The sequence below is a fragment of the Odontesthes bonariensis genome, chromosome 22, assembly GCF_027942865.1.
Source record: "Odontesthes bonariensis isolate fOdoBon6 chromosome 22, fOdoBon6.hap1, whole genome shotgun sequence".
Taxonomy (NCBI): Eukaryota; Metazoa; Chordata; class Actinopteri; order Atheriniformes; family Atherinopsidae; genus Odontesthes; species Odontesthes bonariensis.
In genome coordinates, this window is record NC_134527.1 from 5,199,250 (window position 1) to 5,205,249 (window position 6,000).

Sequence of the window (6,000 nt, forward strand, 5' to 3'; positions counted from 1 at the left end):
GTCAAGTGCACAAGTTGTTTTATTGCTGGAGTTAAAATGAGACATTTGACTGCATTCAGCTTCCTTACCAATCAGAAATATTCTACATGTTTTACTTTTTTAGGTACTCTGGTGTCTTAAGTCTTCAACCAGTAAATTCTCCTCCCATGTGCATTCTTAAGCAGACGTTGAGCTCAGTCAGTCAGCGGGGTTACATGGCACTGAAAGGATCAGATTATTGGCTAAATTACAATAAGATTGAGTTATTAAGTGAATGTAGACACCTGAATCTGACAAGAAATTGGATCGAATTGGATTAAGACCCCGAGATAACTGGGTTGAAAGTCAAATTAAACATGCTTTTAGACGCTGAAGCACGTGGTGAATCAGACTTTGTGTTCTGCGCATGCTCGAGATTTTTTCCAGGGGTCGGGAACTGGAAGTCAAAGGAGACGATATTCCTGTTGTTGTCGCCGTCAGAAAGAAACAAACAACGCGATGGAGAACGCTCCGTTGGGCATCGAGTTTGTGCAACAAGCAGCTCATCACAGACCAAATGTAGAGGGGCGTAGCTTCATCTGGCTCTGCGTTCTCCATCTTTCTCGAATTGGTTGTGTTCGAAACCGCATACTTCCATACTGCATACTGATCGATCAGACAGTATGCAGAGCGTTTACCCACAATGCATTTCGCTCCTGCCCGAGCCGAAATCAGCCGGCCTGAAGCTGATTTCCCTTAAGCTCTAAACTCTGTAAACTTTAGCAACATTTGAAACATTTTCAGGAGAGAAAGTAGTCGTTTAGATCCCCAACGTGTTGAAAACCTGACAAAATACCGGCTATTTACAATTTTGTTCCCACGAATTCGGCGCTACTAAAGCTAGCCGCAGTGAGCAACGCACTTCCTGTTATTTTCACAAAATAAAATACCCGTTGCCTTTTATCATAGGGAAAGCCATTACCATACAATTGGTGCTTTTGTTTTGAAAACAGGAAGTGAACCTACCCTCGTTGTAGCTAGCTTGAAACTGCCGTTTTGACAGGAAATGACGATCGGCGACGTCACGTTACGTTGCATCTTGGGTAGTTTGAGTATGAGTAGTAACCTCATGATGCCACCTATCACACCGGGGTATGACACGCTTTGTGCCTCTGATCCCATTCATTCACCGCCATATATCCAAGGATGATTACCCTTGCTCAACTCATTCTTATTGTAATTTAGCCAATAATCTGATCCTTTCAGTGCCATGTGACCCCACTGACTGATTAGGTTTGGACTGATGGAATAATAACCCTTCTCCGGTCAGGATGGTGACCGACTAAACGTGAGTGTTTCTGCACAGATTTCTAAAACTGATAGAATTCCTTATGAAAGTTAAAAATGCATCTTAACACGACAGCATCCTGAACCTGATAATGGTGTCACGCCACACAACACGACTCCCAACACTCTGCGGAGGCTGAAGATGAAAGCCACGAACACTTCTGCCAGTTATTCAGGGCTCGTGCGGTCGGTGGCGGAGGGTGTGAGCCGGTCTCTCCGGGTCGGGATGTGACTGAAGGGGAAGATGAAAGTAAAGAGATGAAAGCTGATGCAGCGCCACGTCGGATGGCGTTTCCCACATAAAGTGGCAGCGTGTTTCGCTCTTAATGCAAGAGAAAAAAACAGGCAACACTCATCAATATATCTGCAGGGATGCTGGTCGCCATGGAGATGGTCAGTCAACATGTAATCACGAGGCGGTGCAAAAATAGCAGCCAGTGGCACTCTGTGTGGAGGACACACTGCATTTTTATTTGGATGGATGGATGGATGGATCACTGGAAAAAATACCCCTCCAAAATAAGTAAAAAAACAACAAATAAAAGACGTTTTTGCTTGAAATAAGCAAAATAAATCTGCCAATGGAACTAGTGAAAATCGGCTTGTCAAGATTTCTTAAAATAAGATGTGATATTTAGGACTTTTGAGTTAAAAGTGATCTTGAAATTAGCTTAAAAACCTCTTCAAATGTCAAAAAAAGCTTGTTTTATATGATATGTGACTCAAAACATTCTGTTTTCAAGATATTCCAGATGTATTGTCTTAAAACAAGTCCCTATATCTGGCTGAAATAGTACTTGTTAGGCAGTTGTTTCTTATATTAAATGTAATGAGATATTTGGACTAGAAATGAGACAAATATACTTGGTAAGACTTTGATTTTTTCCAGTGATGGATGGAACGGTGAACTATGGGGATGGGATCAGGACAATTTGATCCAGATCCAAATCGCCTTAGTGACAACACAAAGAAACCACAATGTTAATGCTCTGAAGGAGGAATGTTGCTCCCAGCCTTATATATGCTTTGATTGCTAAGCTGCTAATGCACTCCTTCTAAATCTTTGGCTGGTTTTGGCCTCGTAACACAGAATAATTCAGTTTTTGCTTTGAGCACACGTTATACTATCAGTTTTCTGATTTAGTTTTAAGGCGAGCCAGATTTCAGAAGTCAAGTCAGAACAACACAAGATTCCACCGAGAGCCCAGAGAGTGAATGAAGGATAGATATATCAGACGGATAACTGAGCTAATCTATAGCAGGTGGCTGAAGTTCCTTTATGGTCCGCTGTCAATACATGAAATCTAATTTACTAATTGTGTGTGGTGAAATTTTAACGATCTATCCACATCGCTCTGGGGGTAGCAGTGATGGTCCATTGGCTTGTGAGCTGGTCCAAGACTTTAGCTCAAACACATGCCCTGTTTTGTTGCATTTGCTGATTAGACTGGAACGGAACACTGGAAAAAATGCCCCTTCAAAAATAAGTTAAAACAACAAATACAAGACGTTTTTGCCTGAAATAAGCAAAAAAATCTGCCAATGGAACTAGTGAAAATCGGCTTGTCAAGATTTCTTGAAATAAGATGTGATATTAGGACTTTTGAGATAAAAGTGATCTTGAAATTAGCTTAAAAACCTCTTCAAATGTAAAAAAAAAAAGCTTGTTTCATATGAAATCCGACTTAAAACAATTTGTTTTCAAGACTTTTTCATTTAACAAGATATTCCAGATGTATTGTCTTCAAACAAGTCCTTATATCTGGCTGAAATAGTACTTGTTAGGCAGTTGTGTCTTATATTAAGTGTAATGAGATATTTGGACTAGAAAAGAGACGAATATACTTGGTAAGACTTTGATTTTTTTCCAGTGAACGGCACTGAATCAGGAACCTGCATTCCTGCACCCTTTAGGATAAATTGTCATAACTTAAAAGAAAAACTCTGCTTCCTCGTTGTGTTAACGATTGTTGACGGTTAACTATGCTAGATCTGAGACTTTTGAGAGTTATGCTCAAGTACAGCCTCACAGAAACCTGTGAAACGACCACAAATCACACCACAGTATGTGCTGGAGGCAGCTCATCAGTTCATTTACGCGCTTCGGTGAAGTTTAGGAACGGTTACAGCTTCATAGGCCATTTAAATGGGCCACTGGCCTGGAGAGCGAAGTCTGTCTGACTCTCCTGGTGATGCATTCTGGAGCCAGCTCAACCCAACGTTCTGGCTAATTTACGCAAATGATGGGAGCCAGCTTTTTATTTCTATTTTTCACGTGTGTGTGTGTGTGTTGTACACATGATTTATAGAATATGTCTCCAAGTATGGTTACAAACTGGACAATTACAGAATTACATTTGCTAAGTTCTACATTATAAACTTCTGGGTTCATGTCCTGTTGAATCGATTCAGTCTGTAGTAACAATATTACATCGGAATAAACCTTACAAAACGAATCTCCAACAAATCATTTGGTTAATCGTCATCAACACTTGGAATGGAAGACTCAGAATACAGCTGATTTGCAGCTATATTTTTATGATGTTACCTGTGTTTTTCCTAACTGTTAAATTACACGGTGGAGTGTTTTGTAATAAATTTGTAGTTTCTAGAGTAAACAGCTGTGATAAACATTGTTTGAACTCACACAGAGATCTAAAGTTATGAATTTGTTGGCCTTTTGAACTGCACAGAGGACCAAACGTATTAGAATGTGCTATAGTTATGTGGATATTACACTTTAGCTGCAAAATCCCTACAGACAAGCATAGATTTATATTCACTTTAAGATCTATTAAAACACTGATAACAAGTTAAATCAGAACAGAAAAGATTTACTGACACAGCAAACTGACTTGAGGGATCTTGGACATTGGAGTTCTTATGTAATAAAGATGGCCGGTTTAGTTTGGATGATCCAACTCCAGCTTCCCGGTGGCGGGGGTGAGAGGGTCCAAAGTCAACTTTTTGGTTTACATGTTATATCACTGGTTAAAACAGTTTAGCTTGGGACAAATTGTTGCATTTAGTTGGTTTTATGCTCTTTTTTTTTAAATGTTATGTAAACCAAAGAGATGCACACTGGTTCCTCGTGCTTATTCTGTTGTTAATAGCTTTTTCCACATCTGTGGAAGTGTTTTTTCTGTTACTAACGGGTCAGTGAACTGTGGAGCATGAACAGAGCGCTTTGGCCAGTTTCTAGTGTCACCGTGTACACAAATGCAGCAGAAATTCCCTCCTAAATGTGGGATCTAGATGTGTTGAGAAATTTGATCTTTTGGTCTGGTTTTAATTGGAGTAAAATAATGATTCTGTGTTTGTTTATTACAGTTGTAGGCAGACTGATTCTATCCTCCATTTCACTTTTTTACCTTTTTATTACAATTAACTAGGGCTGGGCGAGTTCACTCGTTATTATCGCGTTAACACATTCATTATTTAACACCGACAAATATTTTATAATGCATTAGCACAGGTTTGATTATTTATTTTATTTTTGTAAAAGTCTGTTACTCACAGGCTTTTATTTTTGTAAAAGTCTGCTGCTGTCTGCTGTGGAACAGGAAAAGAAAGTAATCGGCGGATCCACCAAACATGGAGAAGGGTACGGAACTTTTACTCGGCCATTTTCATGTTAAAGTTCTTCCAGACGGCGGAGTCGACAGAACCAAAGTCATCTGTAAACACTGCCAAGTTGAATTGTCTTCTCAGCGTAGTAGTTCCAGTCTAAAATATCACTTAAAGGCAAAACACACAACTGATAGCAGCAAATCATTCAAGGAAACAGACAGTGGAGCGAGGCTTCTACATAAAAACTACAGAAAGATGCTGATGTTAAAAGTGTGTTTGCACAACAAATGTTATGGCACTTTCATTCATATGGCAGCACATTTAAAATAAAGCTAAATGCTAAAAGCTATACACTACTTTTGAACTCATTTTTGGATTTTGCGTACAAATGCGATTAATCGTGATTAATCAGGGAAATCATGTGATTAATTAGATTAAACATTTTAATCGTTGCCCAGCCCTAAAATTCAGACTTTAAACATTACAGGATAATAAAAGACAACGATCCTCTTTTTTAAATATGTGATACGTGTGTTTGTAGGGAGGGGGACTCCCTTCTTTATTCTATATTTTCAGTAAAAACTACACTTCTGAACGGTAGGAAATACTAATGCTTGATAATGAATAATGGTTGCTGGAGCCTGAGGAACGTAACATCACTACTGGTGTCAGTATCATATTGTGCTCTTATTTGAAGAAATGGCACAACTCACACCTTCAACATAATAATTATAAATCACTATAAAATAATGAGTGCACACCTCATAGCTTGCAGGCCACGTCCATATCCAGATTAACTGTCCATTGATTCAGTTACTGACTGTGCTTCGTGACACTCTGGCTGTCTGACAGTAAAAACTCTTCTTGCAGTTTCTCAGCAACGGATCCAGTGACTTGTTTCTTTGGTTCATATCCACGACAACAAGCACTGGGTGTTATATTTAGCTGGGTTTGCATTGATAAGAATAAACGGCACGTTCATCTAAACAGATTTTAACGAGGATACCGAACAAGTAAAAAGATTGAGGCTTTTGTTTTTCTCTTCAAATGATGGCGCTGCTTGATTCAGCATTCAATTTAGATGCACATGTACATCATAGTCGATCAGAAAACACACACTGATCA